The sequence below is a fragment of the Hipposideros armiger genome, unplaced genomic scaffold (genome assembly GCF_001890085.2).
Source record: "Hipposideros armiger isolate ML-2016 unplaced genomic scaffold, ASM189008v1 scaffold_326, whole genome shotgun sequence".
Lineage (NCBI taxonomy): Eukaryota > Metazoa > Chordata > Mammalia > Chiroptera > Hipposideridae > Hipposideros > Hipposideros armiger.
In genome coordinates, this window is record NW_017731676.1 from 1,271,824 (window position 1) to 1,287,047 (window position 15,224).

At 38.3% G+C, this 15,224-nt stretch overlaps 1 protein-coding gene and 1 pseudogene across 11 annotated transcripts in view; one reads left to right on the forward strand and one right to left on the reverse strand.

The window, feature by feature from the left end:
- Positions 1-15,224, forward strand: part of CACNA2D1 (calcium voltage-gated channel auxiliary subunit alpha2delta 1) — a 484,358-nt gene that overhangs the window by 229,395 nt on the left and 239,739 nt on the right. The gene's annotated exons all lie outside the window — the stretch shown is intronic.
- LOC109392337 (peptidyl-prolyl cis-trans isomerase D pseudogene) lies at positions 4,096-6,014 on the reverse strand (annotated as a pseudogene).

Consider the following 15,224-nt stretch of genomic DNA (forward strand, 5'->3'; position numbering starts at 1 on the left):
ATATATATATATATATATATATATATATATATATATATAAAATAAAACACACATTCTCTCAACCTTAGCTCACACCTGACTGACTGCACCAAACAAGTTGAAACTTGTCACACACTGTTACTAAGGTTCGACACACTGCTTCCTGTAGTGAAGATCCCTCCCTTTCCGTTGGATGGCACTCGGCAGCAGCATTCACTGTATGCTTTGATCATGACGGAAAGGCTTCATTTCACACATCACGTCTGGTATGGCAATTTCTGTCTAATAAAAACATTATGGTGTGTCTTCATCCACCTTATTCACCAGATCTGGCACTGTGTGACTTCTGGCTCTTCCACAAAGTCAAAATGACTGTAAAAGGTAAACGGTTTGAATCAATTCAGGACAATGAGACAGCCACAACTGCCCAACTAAAGACACTCACAAAAGAGGGATTCCAGAACTGCTTCAGAAAGTGGCAAGAACGATGGGATACGTGTGTTTGAAGCAAGGGAGTAGTTTGAGGGGGATTAAAGGCAATGTTTCTTTTACTATAATAACTTTTTAAATTTAAACATTCGCCGTATTCTTTGATCACACCTCGTATACAGAAAACAAACTGCCCAGATATTAATATCAGAATCTTACTGAGGTGTCTTATACTGATCAGCCTTAAAGGACACATTACTTATTTGGGGATTTAAAATAACAGAGATCAGTGACAATTAAATAACATAAGGGTGAAAAATATATACAATGTACAATAGCATGAGATAGAAAACTTAATATTGTTGAAAGATTTATTAGTCTGTACAATTTGGTTTTGATAAACTGTTGGCTACTTGTTACAGTAAATTATCAACCTTTTCGTTGCAGCAGTATTTTTCCACATACAGAAAAAAGACAATACTGAGTTGGAAATAATACTTAGCTGGAAGGGAGTCAAGATTCAGTAGGTACTCTTTCTCAGTAATGGAAGAAGTCATGATGAGCTAACAGTTACATGAAGCCTTAGAAGAAAGCACTTATTTCACATGATTATTTATATCCATTCACATTGCAAATGTAAACCCATATAAATGATAGTCATCCCTCACTATCTGTAGGGGATTGGTTCCAGGACCCCCTGCTGATGTCAAAATCCAGGGATGCTCAAGTCTCTTATATAAAGTTGCATAGTATTCGCATATAATATATGCGTATCCTCCTATATACTTTAAATCGTCTCGGATTACTTATAATACCTCATACAATGTAAATACTATGTAAATATTTGATATACTGTATTGTTTGGGAATAAGGATAATAAAAAAAAGTCCATACCTGTTTAGTACAGATGCAACCAACCATTGTAGGCCTAACTACATAGGACATGCCAACAACAACGTGATATTTTTTTCAAATATTTTCCATTCGTGGTTGGTTGAATATGTAGATGTGAAACCCGTGGATACAGTGCTCCAATATATACAGACACACACATGTATATATGTACATATTGGTATTATCATTTTAGGTCAGGCCTCCTAGAAGCCTAGCCTGAGAGGGGAATTATTGTTTGTTCAGGGGATGCGCTCATGAAAATTTGTTAAGAGAATGAGGGCAGCAAGACAGTTCAGAGGAAATAACTAAGCAAGGACATGGTTGCAGCTGGAAGACTCACTTTAGCCTGATCCCGTGATAAACACGTTAGCATGAACCATGGCACAAAACTGGTCTCAGATCAGGGATGGGGTTGGCCTTTTGTACTCCCATGTTAATCAGTCATTGGCTGCAGGCTGCATGGAGGAGGTGTCAGGGCGGGAAAGGGGGCAAAACCTTTAGGATAAGTCTGGTCAGTTGAGGGTGATTCTCCAGCAAAGGGGCAGCTATGAACAGTTTGCAGGTAAAGCTCAGGGTAGCTGAGACATGGTTGTACCTGGCCATGTAAAGTTTCAGGTAAAGGAAGGTGGGCAAGCACTAACATTGTCCAATCAACTTATATCATGTTTGATAGCCTGGTAGTATTTGTTAAGTAATCTTTGTGAGTCTATGATATTGGTCAGGTTATTCAGATACATAATGTATTGTGTGGAGTATTTTTGTGAGTGATACAAATTCTCTAGAGATTAAAACAAATGTGATTAGAACTATTATATAAGGCAGAAAGCAAAATATATACAACACAGGGTGACTGAAATTTTCACTGAGGTTTCAGTGTTACTAATGCACACCTCTCTTTCTCATATCTTCTAGACTTTTCTGACACCCTCACCTTCTCTTCTTAGTTCTCAGCTCACAGGTTTACATGGTGATAATAGCTCTTTTCCGCAGGAAACGTAAGCCTTGCTGGGTCATTACTGTGTCATAAGCACCTCTGTCAGTGCCTGGTTACTGATGGTCCCTCATATGTATTTGCTGAGTGAATGAAAAAGGGACACTAGATGTGAATGAAACCACCTTGTATTAGATATAATTGAATCATTAATAAACATATATACTTTGCAATTCTTTTTAAACCATGTTTTATTAAGAAACCTTTATAAAGTGCACATCTTTATTCATACGTGACTTACATGCCTGAGTGCATACACATATGCTATTGTTCTCCAGTAGCAGATTTTCTAGTCTCAAAAGTTCCATTCTTCATTGTCTTTTTTATTGTATAATCAGCTTCAGTTAGATTAGCTACACAGCTTCATATTCCCAAATCACTCAGTGGTTTTACACATACTCCTCCTACAGTGTCCTTTTTTGTATTCAGCGTTCACCCTCTTTTTCAGAATGCGTTAGGCTCAGAAGTATGGAATAGCCTGTAAATAGGGTGTGCTCACAAACAGGCAACATAAAGCTGGGGTGAAACTTTTCCTGTAAGTATTTTTGTGGACGTACATTGTTCTTGGGGGGTGTGTGGGGGGGTATTTATTTAGGAGTGGAATTGCTGGGTCATAAGATACAAATATGTGCAACTTCATAAGAAACTGTCAAAGAGGAGTACTCAGTATGAAGGTATTTCCTGGCTGAAAAAATGTTAATCATTTCTACTTTCTCTCTCATGATGTAAATAGGGTTAAAGGTAGGGTGATGAGAAGCAATTAGAATCTTTGCCCCTGTATATGGATATGTCATATAAAGCCTTCTCTCACAAAGCCAGTAAGATTTATATCTGAATAAAAGCTTTTAAGATGAATTATCTTAAAACATTTTTACATGTACCTAAGCCCCTAAACTCATGGTCTTTTATGATAAAACAAATCTAATTACTTTAATAGCTAACATCAGTTATCATAACATAACCTAACAAGACATATTGTTTTCATTAATTTTTCTAAATTATGTCTGTTTTCCACTGTTCTTTTGGACCTTTGTAGCACACTGTCTATCAAGGCTGTGCTCACAGACAGAATACAGCTATGTAATCAATATTTATGTAATTGATCCATGAATGCAAATACAGGCCAGTAAAAGCAAAATGAATCAGTGAAAATAATAAAATATATAAATAAGACCTCACTTTTTGAACAAGTTGCCATCACAGAGGACACAGTGGCTGTGAGCATGACAGTTGTAAGCTATCGGGATCGTCTGGGATGCGTCCATCCATGTCTGCATGTCGGTTATCATATGATGGGCAAGGGAAACCCAAACTTATTCTTGAAAATGTGAAGAAAATAAGAAGAAATTCTAGTAACCCCAATTCACGGTATTAAGTACAAATCCTCACAAAGCCAAATTTTCATAATGGGTTGGGTATATGTATATAATTTGAACCTATACATGTTTTTGTAATTTTGTAAACTCAGTTTTGAATGAAAGGGAAGGCTGAAAACTCCCAACTTCCCTGGAGCAGCATAGTATTAAGGAAGAGGATTACGGTGTGTTAGGTTTTCTCTACATAATCCTTTTTCTCTCCCTTCCTCCCTCCCTTCCTCCCTTCTTTCCTTCTTTCCTTTTGGTATTTTATAACACTTTTATTAAGTGTGAACCCTTATGGTTATTCCTAAACTGTAAACAATGGGGAACTGAAGTATCAAAGGATACACATTAGGGATTATATATAACAGACAAAATCCCTTTGATTTTCTTATTGCCTTTATACAAGCAATGTATAATATTTAAACAAAGCTGAATTCCTTATTAAACAAAAATTTTTGCATACGCTGCCTTCTCTTGATCTTTCTGTGCCTTTATCTCTTGTTTGACTTTCGGCAGTTCTGCCTGGATAGCTTTATCTTCTGGTGCTATCTCCGGAGCTTTCTTTAGATCAGCCAGTGCTTCATCGTATTCTTTTAATCCTTGCTATCCTTGAGCTCTACAGCACAGTGCTTCGGTATTTCATGAGTCTATTTCAAGAGCCTCCAAACGACCGCCGCCGATTGCCCCTGCCAACATGACATCTTCGGTTTACAAGCACCAACATTCAGCAGGCAGCTTAAAGCTACAGGTTGCAGCTTCGATCTATCTGCTTTCTCAGTAACAGCCTTTGAACGTTTCACATATCTTAAAACTTTTGTATATTTTTTTAACATCCATCTCTCAGTTCTGGGATTTGGAAAAAAAAGTATTTCCAATTTATTTTAAGTCTCCTATTATTAATAATATCTTATCTACAGCATTGAAATCTATATCTGCATCCTCGGGGGAATCTGGGTGGCTGTCACCAGAGCCGCCCTTTGGGAATATTCCCCAATCATCCCCTTCCTTCAATTCTCTGCATTCTGCAATAATGCACAATTTGGCTGGTTTTTAACCTTCCACTTCCACGTTTTCCAGAATTCTTGCCATACCCATTCCTTGGCCAAATACCACATGTTTCCCATCCAGATGAGGAGTTGGAACTGTTGTGATGAAGAACCGAGAACCATTCATATTGCAGCCTGCATTTCCCATGCTCAGTAAACCTGCCTGGTCATGCTTATCATATAAATTTTCATCTTCACATTTTTCACCAGAAATACTTTCTTCACGTGCCGCATTCTGATCTGAAAAGTCTCTATCGTGAATTATAAATGTCTTAATAATTTGATGGAATGGGCATCCTTTCAAATGGAGAGTTTTCCCAGTGGTGGGTCCAATGCCTTTTTCTCCTGTACACAATGCACAAAAATTTTCCACAGTTTTGGATACAATATCTGCAAACAATTCTAAGACAATTTGACCAACTTGCTCACCTCCGATGTCCATTTCAAAGCCTCGGGGGTTACTGGGGTTGGAGGACTTAACCTGGGGGATGGATGCTACACCTTGACTTGCGCTTGGAAATGGGCTCAGAGCACTTCATGGCTGCCCAGCAGCTGAACCCCGTATGGAACCCCATTTCTTTCCTTGATGGCAATCCAGAGGACAAAGGCATGCACTTTTCCCCATTATATTAGTGTAATACCTATCCAACAGGGGTCCCCCTACCTCAGGTATGTCACTTCTATCTATCTTTCCAAGCATCTGTCTGTCATAGACTTCTTCAGTGACATTGTCTTTATGATAAAATCCAAACCGTATCTTAAACTGGCTGTGAACATGAGACTCTTCTTGTCTGGGAATTCTGGCTAGGCCCCAAAACTAAGATTCATAAGTGCCAAGTATCCCTCCTCTAAAGAGAGTTATTAGACCATGTATGTAGGATTTGCAAAATGGTTCCAGCTTTAACTAACCTCTTACCTTGAGGCTAGGTAATAAAAAACAAGAGGATACCTGATGGCAGTCAAAGTATACCCGAGAGTGATTAGAAAATTATGATGGAGTCTGGAGGAAATAGCTTCCTATGTCATAGAAAGGAGATTTGACATGGTAAGAAAGAAAGGCAGTTCACTACACCTACAATGTCCTCAAAACCTATTTTTAAAAAATCCAGTTCTGGTAACAAGCAAGAATTTTAAATATCTGTACCCTATTTATCTAGCCTCATCTTTCTTCACCAGCCCAATTCCAAACTCTACGTCTTAATCAAAATACTTTGAACAGACTTCATACTCCTCCTATTTGATCTTAAGATGCAGCTCAGAAATCATCTTCTCCCTGGAGCCTCCCCTAATGTTACGCCCTACCCCATTTTGCATTAGGCGTTCCCTTATGCATTCTTATGGCATGCCACTCACTTCCATCCAATCACTCATCAACCTGGATAGTGATGGACTTATCTCTCTTAGGAGACTATGTAATTCTTCAGTGCAGGGAGTCTCTTTTATAGCTGCTTCCCTGATACCAGGTACAGTGTCTTTAACAGTAAGTCAAATAATTTTATAAATGAAAATTAATCAATGATATCATTGTATTGAGATATAATGTGTATCTGAAAAACATACATTGAGATATAATGTATATCTGAAAAACATAAATAAATAAAATTTAATTAAAAATTTAAAAATGCGGATAAAATGCTTTCTGTAAAAGATGAGAGTGAAATTGAAACCGTTGCCTTTGCTATTCTGATTCCCTTCACGCGACTGCTTGGAAGAATGCGTGTTCCCTCTCGCTCTCAGTCTGTCACTCTCTCTGCCTCTTCACTCTCCACCTATCATGTATTTGCAGTCTCTTATCTCATTCTGGAATACATTTTAGGGGACTTTTTCATTCCCTACAGATGATTTTCCTCTCTTTCTGCCTCTCTTCTCCCTGATCTGACCTTTGCCAAATATTGTAATTGACACCCTTTCTCAAAATCTGAAAATGTTGGGCCGGCCGAATGGCTCAGTTGGTTAAGAGCATGAGCTGTGAGCAACAGGGTCACCAGTTTGATTCCCACATGGGCCAGTGAGCTGCATGAGCTGCCTTTGAGCTGCCAACAGGTGGCAGGATGGCTCAGCTGGTGAGAGCATGTGTTCCTAACAACAAGGTTGCTGGTTTGACTCCTGCATGGGATGGTGGGCTATGCCCACCCGCAACTAAGATTGAACACGGCACCTTGAGCTGAGCAGCCACGAGCTGCTGATGGGAGGCCAGGTGGCGACTGAACTTGGAGCTTAGCTAGCTGCGGCCTCCACAACTAAGACTAAAGGACAACAACTTGGCTATTTCCCTTCCCCAATTCCCCAATAAAATCTTTAAAAAAAATCTAAAAATGTTCTCACAACTTTTTTTCATTAAAAGATATCATAGTGTATATCAAATAAAAACACAATGTGGTTTTGTTTGCCCTCTTTTCTAATTAAGATTTCTAATGTTTCTGCATTGACTAGCTTACTGGCTACAATACATTAAAAAAATATTTAAGGAAAAATGGACTTGAGATCTACCATGTAAGTACCTCAATCGTTGCATGGTATTTCCATATGCACACCTAAGTGCAAATCATTAAGGGAAAGAAACCATTCATTTCTACTGTTCCAGGATAGGACATAGAGATCTATTTTTCCCAACTCTGTAGGAACTTGAAGAAGTTTATTTACTTGTGATTTGTTATTTTGGTACAAAACATAATGAAGCTTGTCATCGTGAAGGGCAGAATTGAGAAAATCACAGAAGCTCCTGTGCTTTGACATGACTAGCAGGACCACTGCAGGCAAGCTGCCCCAGCTGGAGGTTGCTTATGGTAACGAATACCCAGCTCTACTGAGCAGCTCATGGGAGAACAGTGGAGAGGCTGCCAAAGACTGGTGCCAACTCGTGTGGAGATGCATAGGACTTTTAGCAGCTACTTTGAAATCTTACCCTAATAAGGTTGGTTAGTTTTAGAAATTTAATTCAATATCAACTTCCTCATTTAAGGGGATTTGCTATGAGAACAATGTACTTTTATAATTTTAATGCCAAAATTATTTTTTTATTAAATTTGTTGGGGTGATATTGGTTACTAAAGTTATATAGGTTTCAAGTTACAATTCTATAATACATCATTTATATATCATGTTGTGTGTTCACCACCCAGAGTCAGTTCTCCTTCCATCACCATGTATTTGACCCCTTTATCTTTTTCTACCACCTCCCTCCCCGCTATCCATGTGGTAACCACTAAACTGTTGTCTGTGTGTAAGAGTTTTTGTTTGCTTTTTTGCCTAGTTCATTCTTTTCAGTTTTATATCCCATATATGGTTCTGGACTTTTCTGTCTGGTTTATTTCACTTAACATGATAATGTCAAGATCCATCCATGTTGTCACAAATGGCAGTAGTTCATCTTTTCTTATGGCAGAGTAGTATTCCCTTGTGTATATGTACCACATCTTCTTTATCTACACATCAATCGAAGGACACGTCAGTTGTTTCCATGTCTTGGCCACTGTGAATAATACTACAATGAACATAGGGGTACATATCTAAAAACAATTGTATAGATATGATTCTGTTTTTTAAAATTTCATAAAATAAAATGGATACAAATGCACATAATAGATAAAGGGAATATTTTGGAAACATTTATAAATATATTATTGGATTTCATTCCGGACCACAAAATTAATTTTCAGATTGTAAAACAGCTAGTCAAAGGTAAAGTTAAAATATCAAGTATCCTAACTAACTAGCATGCTAAATGCATTTAATTTTAATAATGCACTTGCTTCAAATATTGAATTTTGGGTACAGTTGACGGGAGGATAAAAACTCAAGCATTCCACAATGTTTCCAAATCATTGCCAAAATGATTTAGAAAACTCTAAACTAAGAAATTTAGCACATTAACATATTAATACTCACTTTAATGTAGTATGTAGTTCCATAGATTATGGTGTGCTCTGGTGTAATGCATGTTTTGCTTATATTAATTTTTAATGTATTAGATTAAAATTTTCACTACATAAATGAGATTTTTATTTTGTTCATGCTACATCTTTTAAGACTTAAAAATACCTCCTATAATCCCACACATCTCAAAAGATTTGGCTAACTACAATGAAAGCAATCATTAATTCCAAAGACTGCTAAAATATCCCAGATAGTTGTCAGTTTGCCCAGGACTATTTTGGACACACATGATAGAAGATATTAATTGGATATTGTCATGTGGCCATTAGTCATCAAAAAATAGATAATGTATAAATGTGTATTTTTTTAAGTTACTTCAGAAATATTTCCAGCTGTGTGTAAGACTAATAGTATTTAAGCATCTCTCTCACTTGTTTGGTCTTGTTTACTATTTTGCATTGTGAGGGGTTAGAGCCCAGGTAAAAAGCACCTCTCTATCCAAATCTAACTATAAAGTTTAAGATTAAGCCTTTATGCATCCTTTGAGATCAGCACACAGCACACTGATAGAGTTTGGCAGAAAAAAGCATTCAACAAAGGGAATTAGGAATTAGAGCAAAAGGAATCTAGTTTCAGTTTAACTGATAATTTGAGTGTGACTTGATAAAATAAACATTTTTATTTCAAGGAAGTTATCACTAAAATATTATTAATCAACTGACATTTTCTATGTAGGTCAGGATAGATGCCATTATACAAGAGAATAATACTTTTGGGAGGCATTCAAAAAAGGTATAGAGACAGAAATTTTGGTGCATGCATGCGTGTGTGTGTGTGTGAGTGTGTAATTTTTTTTTTAAGATTTTTATTGGGGGAATTGGGGGGATGGGAACAGTGCTGGGGAATTGGGGGAAGGGGAACAGACAAGTTGCTGTCGTTTTGTTCTTCAGTCTAGTTGTGGAGGATGTTGCTTCACTGGCCCAAGTTGGCACCATCATTGCGCTCTTCCCGGGCGAGGCAGATCAGTCGCCGGCTTCTGGACGGCCACTCACTGCGGCTGCTGGCCGCTCATGATGGCTGCTGGCTACATACTGTAGCCCATGGCAACCCACTGCCACAGGGGCTGCAGCCTACGCCGTTGCCGGCGACTCACGGCAGCCCAGCTCCAGGTTGAGCTGTTGTTCAGCATCTTAGCTGTGGAGGGCAGTGTCACTGGCCCTCATAGTGGGATCCGAACCGGGGCCCTCTGGCATCCCAAGCACGTTCTTAACCACCGCGCCACTCGGCCGGCCCTGAGTGTGTAATTTTTGTTACATGGTACATTTTAAAAAAAGGAAATAGCTGCTCAAGTTATTATCATTTGAAAATCTACATAGAAAATATAGAAGCAATGGAGAGTATTGAATGGAACGCATAAGAAAATGTACCAGTCAGTTGACCTGCAGCCACGGAGAGTTGATTTAATACTTACACCCCACTATTTCAGATCCTGACATAGACATTTTGGAGCCAAATCTGAAGCATCTTGAATCCTTACTTTGTTTTCTTTACTGGTTCTGTTGATCCATCTAACAAACATGATTCTCAAGGACTGGACCTTAAATCTCTTGGGCGTTCTCTTTTATATTCTTTTTCTATGATCACATTTAATATTTTCATATATAAGAAGATGACTAACAAGTCAGTACTTTCATGTTATCTAAGTTCTAGTTCCCCATCCCAAAACATTGAAATCGCTACCCAGTTTCCCACATTCTATGTGTGCCTCAAAATCCCAAACAGAATATTTAATGTTTCCCCTGTAAAAGTCCTTCATCAAGATTTTGTGCCTTTAAAAAAAATAACAAAGCCTTTATTTTTCCAGTCAAGATGGCAGAGTAGGCAAACACTGTGTTTGCCTCCTCTCATAACCACATCTGAAGTACAACTAAACTACAGAACAACCGTCATTGAGAATCACCTGACGTATAGCTGAACAGAAATCCTATAACTAAGGACGTACAGAAGAAGCAACCTTGAGACTAATAGAGGGGCAGATATGTAGAATGGGCTGGGCCCTCACCCACGTGTGACAATTAAAAATCAGGAGGGATATTTTGGCTTCACAGGTCCCCCCACTGAGGAGCGTGTGGTCTCAGTCCCAGACCAGGCTCCCCAGCCCAGAATTCCAGTGCTGGAGAGAGAAGTCCCCATAACTTCTCGCTGTGAAAACCAATGGAGATTGTGGGTGAGTGACATAGGGCAGTTGGAGTCCTAGGTGCTCCTTTTAAAGGGCCCCACACATGGACTTACTCACTGAAGGACTCACTCGCTCTGAACTCCAGCTCCGGAGCAGCAGCTTGAAAGACACCAGGGACATATGGGGAGGAACTGCATTGTCTGGCCTCAGGGTGAGGGCTGGAGGGTCAGCTTTCTCCCAGACAGAAATGCTGGCAGAATCCATTGTTTCTTTGTTAATCCCTCTAGGCTCCCAGCAGCAATCTCTGCAGCTGCCATATCTGAGCCCCCATCAACCTAGCTAACTCCATTCCGCCTGCCCTGGTAATTCCCTGATACTCTGACCCACCCAAGCGACTTCTAGTGGCTTTTCCAGACAAATGGGCTCTCTTGGCTCTTGCTGCAGAGTTTCCTAAAATCTGTCAAAGGTTCACAAAATCCAAATTAACAGCCTCTGGCTTCAGTATGTCCTGTAACCTCTTGCTGGGCAGCTCTAAGCCCAGCACTAGCAGCAGCCAGCCTTGGTTTGCAGCTTGGACTCTCAAGGCACCTCCAAGCCCAAAGAGGGTGGTAGCCATTAGTGATTTGCTTTGTGGCTCATGTCAGGTGGCCCTAGGCAGGGCACAGGCTATGGCTGAACTCAGTTTGATGTGGGGCTCATCCCAGGAGGCCCCATGGCTGGCACACCCAGTGGCCAGCTTGGGACCAAGCCAGAGCACCACTGGTCACCTACAAGGACAACACAACCAAAGGGCAGACTGGACAGGCACCAGAGCCCTGCTAAAGTGAATCCTGTTCTGTAGGGTCAGCCCTGTACAACAGCTCCTCCACTGTAGTTATGGCCAGTTAATCAAGCCTTTCTCAGTCTCTCTTTTCTGGGAGGCACAGACCACCTACACCTTCATTTCTTAAAATTGTTTCCACCTTTAGAGATTCATTTCATTAGCCATCAATAAAATACATATTTACATATGTATATACATATGTGTATTATATAAGTATACATGTATATGTACATATTTTCTGTTTAATTAGCTAGGGACCTTGGGCCTGCTTTGAAAAGCGTGTCTACACCTTTAATACAGTGATAATACCTATTGATAGGGCTATTGTAAAATTACCCAACCCCATGCTTGGCATTCAGTGCTAAGTGATTAAATACCATGTCCTATTTATTTATTTATTTATTTACTTATTTATTTATTTATTTATTTCCTTTGGAATCCCATTGAATAGTAAGTGAATTTAGTATATACTACATTAGTCATCCTATTTTTTTTTAAAGTAAATTTTCCTCTGTGTTTTTGTACATTAAATTGTAAAATCCTTCAGGGCAGAAACTGCATCGTGCATGTATATCATGGCAAAGTAGTGGCTCCAGAGTAGTCATACATTTTAAAAAATGCATGAAATTCTGAAAATCTGACTTTAATCCGTTCTTTGTAGTGGGTGGTATTTTTTTTTTGAGAGGTGTGAGACTTAACTTTTCAGTAAGTAATAATCTTGATAAACTTTCTTTGCGTTTCTAAAATGAATGTGAGTCCTAATTTTGAGAAAATTATATCTAAGCCTATTATTGCAGCCTGTCTCTTTGAAATATATCCATTAATATTACAATTCAATTTTCTATTTTCTTTACTTTCTTTGTTCCTTTTTATTTGCTGCTTTCCAGTGCCTACCGTGCTTGAAGTTTACTATGCACACACACATACAAACGCACGCTCACTCGCACACACACACATGCCCCCTTTATAAGAGAAGAAGGAAATTAGTTGGGTTTATTCATGTTGTGACGGACTTTAAAAAATGTTTTTTTCTTTAATTTAAAAAAATATGAAATACTGTTAAAGTCGATTTTCTCAGATAGAAGGTGGAAATGAGTGGAAGGAAAAACCAACGGTTCTGTACAGGATAATATTGAAAGCAACTTGCTCTGTTCTTTGAGTTTGAAGGTGGTGATTAGGTTTTCAGATGTAGAGACGTGTGAGACAACCTAATTAAACACCTTTCTGCTGAAAACCTGCTCAATAAATCCAGATTCCTTTGGGAAGCTCTCACAGCTTTTATGAGAAAACAAATATTGTAAAAGTCTTTTAAAGTAATGGCATTTGAAAAATTATTTCCCAGACTGGAAATATAAAGATATTTAAGTAAGTATGCACACTAGAGTAGATGCAAAATATACCTTAAAAAGTATAAAAACACAGTCAAGGGCCAGCCGAGTGGTGCATTGGTGAAGAACTGGCTTGGGATGCCAGAGGGCCCCGGTTCGGATCCCACATATGAGGGCCAGTGACACTGCCCTCCACAGCTAAGATGCTGAACAACAGCTCAACCTGGAGCTGGGCTGCCGTGAGTCTCTGGCGACGTCGTAGGCTGCAGCCCCTGTGGCAGTGGGTTGCTGTGGGCTACCGTGTGTAGCCAGTGTGAGCGGCCAGCAGCTGCTGTGAGCGGCAGTCCAGAGGCTGGCGACTGATCTGCCTCTCCCAGGAAGAGCGCAATGATGGTGCCAGCTTGGGCCAGTGAAGCAACATCTTCCACAACTAGATGGGAGAACAAAACAACAGCAACTTGTCTGTTCCCCTTCCCCCGATTCCCCAATTAAAAAAAAAAATATATATATATATATATATATATATATATATATATATACAGTCAATGTATGTAAGCACATATTTTCTATTAATAGTTAAAGCAAATTAACTCAATAACTTTATGACCCCTTAGCTCTTATATTTCTCATTACAAATCCTTAATATATAATTATATTTTAAGCACATCATATGAGATCAGGATGAGGAAAGAAAAGCAAATCTTTATATGTTGTAGATTTATTGGAGTTGTGCATAAAACCTTCTTTATGAGCAGAGTATTTATTATTGCCTTCATTAGCAGTATACTTATTAAATGTGAATTGTTTACCTGTAAATATAATGGAACGTATTTTGTAATTTTGTGGTATCATTCAACAGTATACCTTCTTTTCTAACAAAAATATATTTTAGTTGTCCTTATTGACTTTTCAATGCCCAGACAGGTCTTTTATATCACCTGATTTGTCATTCTGTAAACTGAGAGAGATGGACCCAATGACCTCTAAGATCCCTCCCAATTTCTAAAAACATATGATTTTATTAAAAATAATGCCAAGAAGAAATGGTGATGGATTTAAGGGTTTTGAGAAAATTCCATTATTTAATTGAAAATAGCCCAAAGTTCTATCAGGGAATATTTAAGAAGATGTGATTGCAATTTGAAGAGAGCATGGAATTGCAGTTAGATAATGAGTAAAGGTGGTATAAACAAATTCACACCCTATTGGGTTGATTAAATTCATCTTTCTGGGAATTGAATATGGTTGTCTTTTACATTACAAATGAGATTTGAGGGAAGTTAATGAAGCTGAATCCTCATTAGGTGGCCATGCTTTTCTGCCTGTTTGAATGATAGCAAAGGATTGCTATCGTCTTTTGGTAATTAATCTCCTATTGTGCAATAGAACAAATTTTTTTATTTAAAACAATTTATTCAAAGTTAATACAATTATGGATATGAAGCAATTAAACATTGACCCGTCTTCACAATTAAGAAAAAAACTAATTGATAAACTGAATTCTCCACACATAGAGCCAGGACAGTAGAATCTTGCAATGTACATGATTCTTTCTTGGATGTGAATAGTAATATCATTTTGGCTTCTGAGATTATTGCTTTGTGTTATAAAATTTTGCATCTCTGCATCTTACAAACCATTCACTAAAGAGTCCAAAAATGGCAATTTCTCATTATTGGACACTACACTGTTAGACTGCAAACTCTACAACAGGTAATTTTTTTCAAGACAGAGTAGGCTTAGCTAATTATTTCAAATTACGAATTCACTCTAAATCACTTACCTTTGAAATATGCCTTCTGTAATAAAGTCTGTGGCTCCTATCCTTTCATTTATTAATGTAAACTTTTAGTTAATCCATAATTAAAAAAAAATAACATCAACTCTTCCTAAAACAAAATCATGTCTCTCCCTTTGAGTAGGCCTCATGCAGTTACTATTGTCTTCTATGTCTTTCCAGCAGCTAGCATAGTGGAAACTCAGTAACAACTCCATGAATGAAAGTTGAGTTTTTCCTACAGAAACTTTTCTGTGTGAGCTCTTCTCCCTTCTGTGTTCTTTTCTGTGAGAATCAAGTTCTGTACTCTTCCATGACTCCCAGGATCCACTGCTCTGAAACTTTACCCAGACATGCCATGATCAGGTGGTAGCTCTGATTCTAAAATCATCCTTTTGTTCTCCTTTGCTTTTAAACTGCTGGGAAATTTCCCATCTTCTGGTATCCTGTTTGTCTTTCATCTGTATATAATATAATAAGCTAATTTGTAGTAATTCCATACTAAGAAAACTCATAGTGATTATTCCCATAGATATTTCAA